The 14,124-nt window shown below is 38.4% G+C and overlaps 1 non-coding gene across 1 annotated transcript; it reads right to left on the bottom strand.

The window, feature by feature from the left end:
• Positions 1-2,638: 2,638 nt before the first annotated feature.
• On the bottom strand, positions 2,639-2,745 carry LOC118484398. Its single transcript, XR_004873509.1, has one exon. It is a non-coding gene; the product is annotated as a small nucleolar RNA R71 (small nucleolar RNA).
• Positions 2,746-14,124: the final 11,379 nt, after the last annotated feature.

Raw genomic sequence — 14,124 nt, 5'->3', positions numbered from 1 at the left:
GAGCACGGGGGCGTGCCCAAGTGTCAGCAGATAAGACAAAGTTGTGGAAGCTTCTATTGCCCACCACGGGGCCTTGCTCATCGGACACGGGGCCGTGGTCAACTATAAGATTCGCAGAATCCAGGCAAATCTTGATAGTACAGATACGCTTCTGCACACGGGGTCGTGCTCAGCGGACACAGGGGCGTGGTCAACTAATGCAGACAAACTGCAATTAATGAAGAAAGAGAGAAGGATGGACACGGGGCCGTGCCCAATGGACACGGGGTCGTGCCCGAGCGTCTGTTCAGCCTATAAATAGGAGTGCTTGGATCACTAGCAACTCATCCCTTGGCACACCACCTCTCTCACACTTCACCCACCACCCACCACCATCACAACACCATCATCCACTGCCATCATCCATTGTCCATCATAGAGTGTGTGAGTCGTCTCGGGATCCAAGATTGATCGTAAGAGCTCTTGACAATTAAAGGCCATGTTTGCCCAAGTCTCTTACATCACTTGGTGAAGACAAGTGTTTAGTGTAATACTTTTTATTTTTAATCTATTTGCTCTTTTTATTTGGTTATGTAATAATGAATTTAATAACTAGTTTCTTATGTTGAAGGTGATTCTTTCTTATGTTGAAGGCATTATTTTACTGTCCATATAAAATAAAAGATTTTCACCATTCATATATCTCCACGGTCTATATGGAGATATGTTGGCTACCTGGTCGGGGGTTAAGGGAACGGTTTGGTAAGAGTCTTGCCATTCTTCAGTGTATAGATCCTGCAAAGGACCTAGGTCAAATTTAGTAGGACCTCCTTCAATACCCACTGGTATTGGATGGCGGGGGTCCAAACTCTTTGATCCCCTCATAAGTTAAACTACTATTAAAACTTTAACCCGGCTACTTAGGACTGTATCCTTGCTGACTCAGACTACTTAGCCGAAGGTAACGTCACCTTCAAAAGAGGGGCCTACCACAATATGCATTAATAACTTAACTAATTATCTTTCAATAATCCGACCCTTTAGGATTGTATCCTTGCTGACTCAAACTACTGGGTTGAGGGTAACGTCACCTTCAAAAGAGGGGCCTACTACAATAACTAAGATAATCTCTTAAAAAGTGCATAAGTGCGGAAATAATCGAAGGTTACACTACACACGAGTCGGATCCAAGTGATTCATCTTGTCTATCTGTTTTATTTTTATTTTATTTTTCAGCATTTTAGTTAGTTTTATTTTTCTAGTTTAAAAACCTTTTTTCTAACTTTTGATTTGATTAGACGTTGAGGATAAACCGGTAGTAAAAGCTCTTTTGTCCTTGGACGACCTCGGTATCTTACCAACACTATTCTACGTCCACCATGGGTGCACTTGCCCATATGTGTGTTTAGTGTTAGTAAATATCGTGTTTTATAAATTTAAAACTTGGCTAAAAAGTGTAAAAGGGTTTAAAATATACACCTAAAATATATAGCACCACGCACACATCACCTACTACTATAACTAAGATAATCTCTTAAAAAGTGCAAAAGTGCGGAAATCATCAAAGGTTAAACTAAAGGCGAGTCGGATACAAGTGATTCATCTTGTCTATCTATTTTTATTTTATTTTTATTTTCAGCATTTTTAGTTTTTATTTTCATGTTTAAAACTTTTTCTCAAACTTTTGATTTGATTAGACGTTGAGGATAAACCGGTACTAAAAGCTCTTGTGTCCTTGGACGACCTTGGTATCTTACCAACGCTATACTACGCTCACGATGGGTGCACTTGCCCATATGTGTGTTTAGTGTTAGTAAAATATCGTGTTATATAAATTTAAAACTTGAGTAAAGTGTTAAAAAGGGCTTAAAATATAACGAAAAAATAAATTCACACCAACACACATTAGGTTTTTGGCGCCCTTGCAGGGGACACAAGGATTTTAAGAAAGTTAGGAATCAACGGCCTAATCATTTTTATAATTTTTCTGTTTTTTTTTTAGGATTTTTCTAGATTTTTCAGTTTCTGCAGGGCTCAGCATGGGGCCGTGCATGGGGCCGTGCCTGGTCGGACACGGGCCATGGTGAAACTTCTGACCAACAATCTTTTTTGTTTTTATCGCAGGACTTGGAACCCAGGCGCCGCACCTGAACCTCCTACGCAGTGCATGAGCTCCAGTTCCAATAAAGACATAAGTGAACCTCTAGACGAACCCGAACGCTTTCTAAGAAAAAGACTTAAAGCTAAAAACCAAGAGAAAGTTTCGGGGGACCCACTTCCAATGGCAGATCAACGTACTCTAATGGATTACCCACGGCCTACGGTAGGTAATCTCGGCGCCGCTATCAATGCACCGAATGTAGATGCCAACAACTTCGAACTTCGGCCGCATTTGATACATATGCTCCAAAACTCCGCAACTTTCCACGGGCTTGCGGACGAAGATCCCCATTTACATATTACCAACTTTTTTGAAATATGTGATACTTTTCGGATCAATGGAGCATCTAATGACGCCATCCGCCTCCGAATGTTCCCATTTTCACTAAAAGACCGAGCTAAGGCTTGGCTTAACACCCTCCCAGTTGGATCGGTAAACACCTGGGATGAACTAGCCCAAAAGTTTTTGTATAAGTATTTCCCTCCTTCTAAAACGGCTAAATTAATGACTGAAATTAATACATACTCACAAGAGGACGGGGAATCCTTATATGAAACTTGGGAAAGGTTCAAGGAGCTACTAAGAAAGTGTCCTCATCATGGTCTTGTGGTATGGCAACAAGTATCCACTTTCTATAATGGGTTGTTGCCACACACAAGACAAACACTTGACTCTAGCTCCGGGGGACTTCTAGGTAATCGTCGCCCAAATGAAATTTATAATCAAATTGAGTAAATTGCTCAAAAAAATTTTCAGTGGAACACTCCCCAAGGCACAAAATCTATTGCTCCGGGCGCCCATAAGGTTGACGAGAGCACCTCTTTGCAAGCCTAAATCGAGGCCCTTTCTTCAGAAATCAAAAAGTTATAAATGGCAAAGACGGCCTCGGCTATGGCTTGTGAAGGGTGTGGTAGACCACATGAAAATTGGAGTTGTATGAAAGAAATGGATAATCAAACAGAAACGGTAAACTACATTGATAATAGACCTAGGCCGTCAGGTCCGCCGACAGGTACCTACAACCAAGGATGGCGTAACCACCCTAACCTTGGTTGTAGAGAACCCGACAATAATAGTAACCAACAAAATCAAAACCAACGACCAAACTTTCAACAACCAAGAAACAAGTGACAAAATTTCTCTCAACAACAATAAGGGGGACGAGAGAGGCTTGAAGATACTATATCTCGCCTCATCTCCGACACCGAAAAGAAAAACTCGGATTGATTTCAACCAATGGAATCGAACTTTAGAAATCAACAAGCTAGTATTCAAAAAATTGAAAAACAACTAAATCAACTAGCTCAAAATTTCTCCAAGAGACCACAAGGTGCATTACCCAGTAATACATAAACCAACCCAAAGGCGCAAGTATATCTCATCACATTGAGAAACCGTACCATAGGTCCCGAGGAGGCTCTGCTACCTCCAACTGAAAAGAGCCTGTCTAACCAAACCGCAACTTCACTGACGCCCCAACAAGAGACGGCTCCTCCACCAAATTAAGAGCCTACCAGAGAATCCCCCGGTACCGTACTCCGGTTGGTTACTTCGCCAAAAGACCGATGAGCAATTTACAAAATTCATAAATTTACTAAAACAATTGCATGTTAATATTCCATTTGTAGAAGTCCTAACCCAAATGCCTAAATATTCAAAATTTATGAGAGACTTTCTCACTCACAAAAGGAAAATTGAATCATTGCAATTAGTTAATTTAAGCGAAAAATGCTCCGCCTTGCTACTCAAGAAACTCCCACAAAAGAAGATCGATCCCGGACGCTTCACCATCCCTTGTTCGATTGGGGGATCACCCATACGCAATGCACTAGCCGATCTCGGGGCTAGTATCAACCTCATGCCCGCATCAATGTTCGACTGACTCGGACAAGGGAAAACAAGCCCTACAAAAATGAGCATACAACTCGCCGATAGGTCCATTAAATATCCACAAGGTGTCACCGAAAATATATTGGTAAAAGTCAGAGACTTTGTCTTCCCGGCCGACTTTGTCATACTAGATATGGAGGAAGATACCGAAGTGCCACTCATCTTAGGAAGACCATTCCTAGCTACGACCCACACAATGGTAGACATGAATGGTGGGACACTAACATTGAGGGTTGGGGACAAGGAGATGGAGTTTGGGGTTGGGAAAAGAGTAGAAGACGACGACCCGGTCAACTACATGAAAGTCATAGACTCAAGTTTGGATGATGCTCTCCGACGGTGCAACATAGGATGCAAAACATACCACTTGGATAACATATGACTGATTTTGGGTCTAGCTAAGGACCCTTATAAACGTGGCGCACCACGGAGGCATTCCGCGGAACTATCCTTATTTTTAGTTTAGATTAACTTTTATGCTTTCTAGTTTAGTTTTAATTTTCAGGAATAAAACACACTCGGGATGATGGAGGTTACTAAGGGAAAGTTGAACCTACACCCCATGCACAAAAACAGAGCCTCCCGACAATTTTTCTTCATTACAGTGAGTTCAGCACGGGGCCGTGCTTAGCCCACACGCCCCGTGCTCAAGGTTCTGCAGAAAATGCCCAGTACAGGTAATTGGACACGGGGCCGTGTTCACTGAACACGCACCCGTGCCCAGCCTTCTGTTAATTATGATACTGGCAATCTGAACATGGGGCCGTGCCCGGATGAACACGGGCCCGTGTCCAGACGCCCAGTAGCATAATTTTTTGTTTTTAAACACCTTTTTACACATTCAATCAACCTAAAAACTTATTTTTGGGACACATTGAGGACAATGTGTAATTTAAGTGTGGGGGCGGGGGTGCTAAAACCTTGAATTTTGCAAGTCCTAATAACAAGCCTTACACAAAAATCTATTGGAACTGCTAATCACCCCAAATTTTTTCAAAAACTTTACATTTTTTTACTTGTCTTGATTTAAATTGGGAATAACAAGTTTTAAAAAGGTTATATTTTTACAAATTTACAACCGATAGCGTCGTGATAAAAAGAACCAACATAAGAAAATTATGAAACGGCATGACAAATCTAGTTAAAATTTGTGTGACAACCCGAACCCTCAAGGTTAGTGTCGTCTAATTCAGTGACCATTGGTTCGGTGTTTTAGTGTTATATTTTGATATACGTCATAGTCTGCATTGTAATTGGCTGATGCGTTAAATTTGTTAAACGTGCTTATTATTTCTATGTCACAGTTTACATTACAGTTAGATGTAAGATACGTTAAACATGTTACATCTGTGTTTGACTACTTGCGACACAATGATGTATTCTTTTGTGCATAGTAGAGTTAGTAATTGTATTTGTTTTATTTTTGGGCTAGTCGCAATTGGGCCGCACACACACCTTAGTCTTCCACCCTATTTCCAGTCCACTTCGGCCCACACTTATTGTCAAGCGCGAAAACACATGAGCCCAACCCTTTAGGGGTTGCGTAGACTTGTAGAAATAGGAGTTTAGTTGTGCGATCGTAACAAACCAACCCTAGTTCTTTCTTTCTTCTTCTCGGCGAAGGTAGCAAACAGGAAACTTGTTCTTCCTTATTCCTGTGATCTTTTGCTTGTGTCTTTTGGGTAATAAGGTTAGTATATCCATCTTTGTTTGCTTTCATTCTTTAGGGGTTAAGTTAAGAATATAATATATGTGTTGGTTGATATCTCGAACCCACTGATTGTGCTTGGTCAAATTAAAGTGGTCCATTGAATTCAAAAATTCCAAATAACCAAGTTGATATATCAGTAGTTTTTAAAGGTCCAATAGTATTGAAGGTAAATGACCTAATAAAGTTGATAACCTTGACTAAAATGTGGCGGCCCATGTGATTAATCTAATCAAACAATGTAGATATTTTAATAATGTTGTCAGTAAGGATATTATGTGTATTAAATGATGAGTCAATGTGTTCATTTGTTTTAGTATGATTGAGATGTAAGAACTATTTAGGGTTGTGCATGCATGGGTCTGAAACCTAATTGATCATTGAATGATAATGTATAAAAATCAGTTACGCATGATATTAGGGTTTGATGACTTTGCATGATACAACGTTCTCGGGTAGGTTGCATGATTATTTGGTGATGTATATACAAGACTTGTTTTGAGTTAATCTGAATGGGAATAGGTGTTTTAGTTTCTATTAAAGATAAGCTATAGGATGGTAATAAGAGATCATGAGAATCGATAAAATTGGTACGAGGTTGATCCATGATTTAGGTTCTCATATGATGATTAAGAAACGGCCACCATAATTGTGTTGAAGTTTATGTTGTAACTGTCAATAATGATTAGGGCCCTATAAAACTTGAAGCTTGTAACATATAGAGAATATGGTAACTAATTGATGGTTCCGATTTCATGAATTATGGGATTGACTGCTATATTTTTATATAACTAATTGGCTTAATCTGTGGAACCGAATTCATGCTTCTGGTCACGTAAAACAATCACACATATTAATGGGCTTTTAAATTAATCGGGTGGCACTATTTAGTTAGGCCGCACAATGGTCCACGAACGGGTAAATGATCGCACAAGTTGGGCCCAATTATACAAACCTGAGATTGGGTTGAAATCTGTGGGCCGGAACCAATGGGCTGCACAGGGTCGGGCTGTCGCACACTTAAGTGGGCTGCTTGATTATTGGACCGCACCCCTCGGCTATAGGTGAACGAATTACTTAGTTAACCCGATTACACATTGGGCTTTGAAGTGTATGTGGGTAATATATGTAAGTGCATATTATGTTTTGGGCCGTTATTAGTCTAGGTTGTAAACTAGAATTAGCATTTGAGCTATGTTTATAAATGGGATTGGTAATCTAGTACAACTACAATGTGAGGGCCGAAGCCTTGGTGGGCCGTTACATGCTAAGTGACTACTTGATGATACTGGGTTAATGGATTAACTGTTATGACTTGAATTACATGAGTGCGCTACATGTACAATAACTGTGTAATATGTGAACAAGGAATACGTGAATTAACTGTATGTGTAACATGTGGATTATGTGCGCCTGAAACTGATTGTTATCGGTAACCATGATAGGATGTGTTTGATCAACTGATAAACAAGTAACTAATCTTACCGAGCAAACCAAAGGTGAGTTCATTCCTCTTGAGCATGCGTCCTGGTGGTTGGGACAGTCATTGGGTATCCCTGAGAGGGATAGGTTTTTGGGTAAATCATGGGTATTCCTGAGAGGAATATGTATTGTGGGTAAAAGCTGGAATGTTGGATAATATACTCGTCTTATCACCATTAAAGTCCCTCCTTGTTGTTTGTTACCTGAGAGGTAACAGGGTATTAGTTGGTAGGGCTACTTATAGGTTTGGCACCCTCACCTCGTACCGGAGAGGACGGGTGTGAACTAATGACCTAGTCATGATCAATGCTTTGATAGGAGCATTGGGGAAAGGGCAAAATAAATCTGGAGCCGTCTTGTATCTGAGGTATTATCAACATTGTAATCAATGAACGTAACTCTACACTTGGTAACTAACGTTTTTGTAAAACTATGAACTCACCAGTGTTGTCTGATACACGTGTGTGCATGCTCGCAGGTTACTGATACATGTGGATGTGGAACTTGCTGTCTGGGATGCTGGAGTGGTCATGGGTCGAGGAACATGGAAACTTGAAACGAGACTAAATGATTTCATACACTTGGGTTTTAGTTAAACATGTATTATGCTTCCGCTGAACACGATGTATTACATTTAATGAATTGTAACGCTTTATGTTAATGAAAGCTTTTATTTCAAATCTTGTTATGGGTTCAATATGATTGGTGGCTAGATCCTGGTACGTCACACGCCTCGTGGGGGTTTCCGTATGTGGTATTTTGGGGGTGTGACAATTTGATTATATATACTTGATCACATTAAAAACCCATTCCCACAAAAAGTGAGTTTTGAGCCTTTATTGAGTATACAAGCATATATCTTTAAATTAAATGCTTATTTTTCGTTTCTTGTGTGAATAGCCGCTTGGTTTCTTATGACTTTAGAACTTGCCATGACGATACATCGGTCCTTACTAACTTAAACCTAAGTAAGTAAATGATAGAGGCATTAGGACTAGCTCTTTTTCTTTTCTACGCCATTATTTTTCATTTTTTTTATTACCTACCCAAAACCCCCCTAGTTAACCCCTTTGAGTCTAAACCTTTTCGTTTCTAAACCCATAAAACAAACACCCTTTACCTACCAAAACCTTTTTATTTTAAACCCTTTATTTTAGTAAAAAGCTCGGTCTTCATGTGACATTCCTTATCATGAAAAAAAGAAGTCTAACAATAAACAAACAAGTTCCTCAAAAGAAACTTTGTTTGAACAAAAGTCACAAAAACAAAAAGTTTTACGTCGGCCGACGCTTTTTTCGCTTTTAGCCCTTTTACTAACCACTAACCCGAAAACCACCTACCTTTAACCCAAGCCTAACCCTTCCCCAAGTCCTCTTGATATTTACAAAGGTATATAGTTAAAAAGGAGGAGGATTGATTTCTTGGCAAGCATATGGTAGAAGCAAGTTCTATGCCGGTCTCGAGTGTTTCACAAAAATACATCTTCGGCCGAGTGTTGAGTGATCTCCCGTGAGGTATGTGAACTTGTATATAAATGGAATTTTAAAGAGTCACGTTATGCCCAAATAAGTAATTTCTCTTATGAAACGTTTAAAATAAATCATAACGAATAGGATTGTAAATAAAATAGAAATAAAGCCTAATAAAGATCTTGGATTCCCGATACTCAAGACAAGCCTAAAACTTCTCTTCTACCCATTCCATTTGGGTGTGTAAGCCACATTATAAAGAGTTTTGCTTGAGGACAAGCAAAGATTCAAGTGTGAGGGTATTTGATGTGTGTAAAATGCAACATATAAATTACATCAAATGAGGCATAAAACTAACCCTTTTTAGTACTAATGTTGGAAAAAGTGTGCTTTTGTCTTTCTTTTGTATTTTCCGGATTAAATGAGCATAAACGAACAAAAGGAGCAAATATGAAGGAAAATCTAACATAATTACAAAAAAAGGAACAAACGTGGCATGCCCAACCCCTCGACAACATCTTCCCAAGCAAAAACAAGAAAACAGAAGGCTGACCACGGCCCCGTGCCCAGCGGACACGGGGGCGTGGCCAGTTGTCTGCAAAAAGGACAAAGCTATAGAAGCTTCTATTCCCAACACAAGGGTGTGCCCAGCTCGACACGGGGCGTGGTCAACGCTAAGATTCGTAGAATCCAAGCAAATCTTGATAGTACAGATACGCCTCTGCACACGGGGCCGTGCCCAGCGGACACGGGGGCGTGTGGAGCTAATGCAGACAAAGCGCAATTAATGAAGAACGAGAAAGTGGATGGACACGGGGCCATGTTCGGGCTTCTGTGCAGGCTATAAATAGAGGTGCTTGGTTCACTTCAAGGCATCCCTTAGCAAACCACTTCTCTCCCACTTCACCCACACCCCACCACCACTACAACCCACATCCACATCCACCACCATCATCCATCATCCATCATAGAGTGTGTGTAGTTGTCTCGGAATCCAAGATTGATAGTAAGAGTTCTTGACAATCAAAGGCCATGTTTGCCTAAGTCTCTAACATCACTTGGTGAAGACAAGCATTTAGTGTAATACTTTTGATTTTTAATCTTTTCGCACTTTTTATTTGGTTTTGTATTAATGACTTTAATAACTAGTTTCTTTTGTTGAAGGTGATACTTCCTTATCATTTGTCCGTGGTGTCTTGGCGTTATTTTACTGTCTATATAAAATAAAAGATTTACACCATTCATATCTCTACGGTCTATATAGAGATATGTTGGCTACCTAGTCGGGGGTTAAGGGAATGGTTTGGTAAGGTTCTTGCCTTGTTCAGTGTATAGATCCTGCAAGGACCTAGGTCAAGCTTACTAGGACCTCCTTCAATACCCACTGGTATTGGATGGCGGGGGTGAGAATGGTTTGATCCCCTCATATGTAAAATACTATTAATACATTAACCCGGCTACTTGGGATTGTATCCCTGCTGACTCAAACCACTTAGCCGAGGGTAACGTCACCTTCAAAAGAGGGGCCTACCACATTACGCATTAATAACTTAATTAATTATCTTTCAATATTCGGACCCTTTAGGATTGTATCCTTACTGACTCGAACTACTAGGTTGAGGGTAACGTCACATTCAAAAGAGGGGCCTACTACTATAACTAAGATAATCTCTTAAAAAGTGCAAAAGTGCGGAAATCATCAAAGGTTACACTAAAGGCGAGTCGGATCCAAGTGATTCATCTTGTCTATCTATTTTTATTTTATCTTTATTTTCAGCATTTTTAGTTTTTATTTTCATGTTTAAAACTTTTTCTCAACCTTTTGATTTGATTAGACGTTGAGGATAAACCGATACTAAAAGCTCTTGTGTCCTTGGACGACCTCGGTATCTTACCAACGCTATACTACGCTCACGATGGGCGCACTTGCCCATATGTGTGTTTAGTGTTAGTAAAATATCGTGTTTTATAAATTTAAAACTTGACTAAAGTGTTAAAAAGGGCTTAAAATATAATTAAAAATATATTCACACCAACACACATCACTTCCCTTCATTTGATCCTAATTGCTTCTTTTTGTATTTTCTTATAATTTAAGCTGATATTAGCGGGAGATCATAGGCTTTCCTCTGTTATTCAATCTTAACAAAATAGTTTAGCATTTGAGATTGCTTATTTCAACTCCTGCTATTCCTATAAGTAAAAGCTAATAATCTCTAACCAGCTTAATGAATTTCAATCCTTAAAAATGCCTATATGTTTCTAGAAACAAAAACAGATAAACTGTTTAAATTCCAAACACGGTAATTCTGATACGTTAAAAGTTCAGAAGAATAAGATAAGAGTATCTTCAATATTAAATTATTAATAGAAAGCAAAGTCAGAGTACTTGCTATTTACTTTCGGATCTTCATCCTACTACTGTATTTTACTTAATATTCTCTAATCCATTCAGCTGGCCTTTACTTATGAATGATATGTTTTCTTTCTTTTAGTGCAAAGCTCGTGGATCTTGCTCTTGCATCTGGAAAAATATATGAAGATGAAGGATTTAATTACATCAAGGAATCTTTTGCAATAAACACTTTGCACCTTATTGGATTGATGAGTGACGGGGATGTGCATTCACGCCTTGATCAGTTACAGGTATAGACAATCAGTCAATGTAATGCAAGTTAGGGGTGTTAGTGGTCTAACAGCTGAGTCAAGCTTGAACTCAACAAGGCTGGAGCTCTGCTTCTATAAATTATATGGGCTCGAAACAGTAGTTTGAATCGACCCATTAAGATCAATTGAAATCTCAGGTTCCCTAAAGTTTATTTCTTTTTTCTTTGCACTTGAATTGCTTTGTCCAAAGTTCAATGTGGATATCGAGTGTAAGGCGGTGTTTTTGACGGTGGCCCTTTTGTGATTTTGTGGAGGTGGTGTTGAGGTCGGGATTCCTATTGTGATTTTTGTTATGGTGGCATTTAAATGGGGATGATGTAGAATCATGCTGTTCGTATTCTGCATTTTGATCATGTACCTCTTTTTCTTTCGCGAAGGTTTTATTTTTGTATGATTTTAATTATTATTAATCATAAATAGTTTTTAATAAAAGTAACTTCGAATTTTACAAAACAGCAACTGCATGTTCTTAAAGCACAAATATTAGCTTTTAGACGTATAAAGGTATTTGTTAAGTGTACAATTTTATATATTCGAGTGATCTTCACACCATAAGCTCATTTGAAATGACTGTTGGGTTAAAACCACTGTTGGGTTAAAATTAGTGTTTTGAAACCACTTTTGAAACGACTATTCGGTCAAATGACACAGACCTAACACCTATTTATAGACTAGTAATTCCGCATGAAACATGCTTCAAACGGAATCATTACATGCGAAATTAAGACTCGTGCGGAATTACTTCTTAATTCCGTACGAAACTACTAGATTATCTTCAAGCGGAATTAAGACCTTCATGCGGAATTAACTTTCTGCTTCATTTTCTCGATCTTTGTGCCATGAGCAATGCAAGACTCGATACAAGACGAAGTCGACAGACGTATGCACCAACAGACTCCCCCTCGGATGTTGACGAGTCTTAAGTGTCGAGTCTTCAACGTCTTCAGTCTTTATCAGTCTGTCTGCTCTCTATCAGCACCAACAAACTTCCCTTGAATAAAAGCCCCTCGAATGTTGATTTTCAACAAATTAGGATCTCAATCAGGCTCTATCTTTCTCCAATTCTCTTGATCAGATCTCTTGATTCCATAAGTTCATCAGCAATCTACAGCTTACGTGATCGTTAGTTCCAGAATCGAAACCTGGCTCACCGGATCACAACCTGGCTTTAAGTTGTCACACCCCTTTCTGCGGCGGAAGCACGAGGAGTGATCATGAAAGGTTCTCATTGCATACGAAAGGTAAACATACTACATGCTTGTAAAAATAACATCAAATACCAAACATTTCATAGTTTGAAAACATAAGTTAGCGTTTACATCGCAAAATAGCATAGAACATTGTCTTAAAAGTTTACAACTTTATTTAAACATAAACATAGACGACATCCAAGAGCATGAGTAAGACCGCGCGCACATCCACTTCTAGTTACCTGAAATACATGTGAGTTTTTGGAAAAACGTCAACATAATGTTGGTGTGAATTCATGCAGTTTTTGTATTGAACGTTTGTATACTTTGTATGAAAAACATGGTATGTATTTTGTTTAAATCACGCATTCATGTATAAGTCAAGTATTTCTATATGTATCAAGTGTTAATGGGTTGCAAAGCCATTAACATGTGACACGACATAGGAAGTCACCAAACCATAGGCATTTTTCTGTAGTCGATTCACAACTGAGACACAAAAACACTACTTGGTTCTAGTTGTCACCAAGAGTGGGGCTGCCTTGGAACCCATTAGATCTAACCTTTTGTTCTGCGGTCTTAGTATGAACACGATTAATGGTGCTTATGGTACCCTATTCGTGACACGATTTCTCGTATCATTCCTCAGTTCTTGTATCCAACATACCATTTGTAAATAATGTAACACTTGTAACAAGTATTTCACCCCCGAAGTTATAAAACTAAAAATAGTTGAAAGAAAAGGGGGAGCATGAACTCACAACTTTGCGTTCCTTGCGTTGTAAACTTCACCGGATTTGCTTATAGGGCGTCATGACCTAAACGCGTTTTATTATCGTTAGTCACTAGACTTGTATCGTACATGCACAAGTCACTATCTTTTGTATATGAATTGTTGTGTTAAAAATATTTCATATTTTTAACTATGTATCTTACTTATATTATTTTCTCAAAAATTAATATAAGTATCTTGTATTTTGCACTTTGCACCCGAATTATGTATCTTTGTTCAAAACTTTATTTTATGTCCATAACTTGTCCAAGTTATTTATTCTATCAACTAATATATTTTCACAAATATATTTTCTTGTATTTTTCCAAGTATGTTGTATGTGTATTTTTATGTTTTTACTCCTCATGAGTATTTAGTGTATTTTTCAAGTCCTAATACACTAGCACGTATAATACATACTACATACACTTAGCACAAAATTTGGTGACAAAATAATATATATATATTTTTCTCAAGAATATACATATTTAATGTCAATTTTTAACCTTGACCAAATCATCGTTTCTTAACTAAAAAATTTGGGAAACATTGGTAAATACCTTGGTATACATTTTTAGGGAATAAGTTTCTCAAAACTTATATATATTTCTATGTGTCAAAATTTATAAAAATTTTGATAGAGTTTCCCCTAAAAATGGAGGTTTCCCATGTTTTCAAAACATGTGTTTATTTTCTTTTAAAATCATCAACAATATCAACAACAATCATCAACAATATCAACAACAATATACACTAATTTTTCTATTTCATGAACTTGAAAATTCATAAAAATGTGTAGTAACTTA

The sequence above is a fragment of the Helianthus annuus genome, chromosome 11 (assembly GCF_002127325.2).
Source record: "Helianthus annuus cultivar XRQ/B chromosome 11, HanXRQr2.0-SUNRISE, whole genome shotgun sequence".
NCBI lineage: Eukaryota > Viridiplantae > Streptophyta > Magnoliopsida > Asterales > Asteraceae > Helianthus > Helianthus annuus.
Note: the sequence above shows the minus strand (reverse complement) of the source record. Positions and strands in the feature narration are given on the sequence as shown.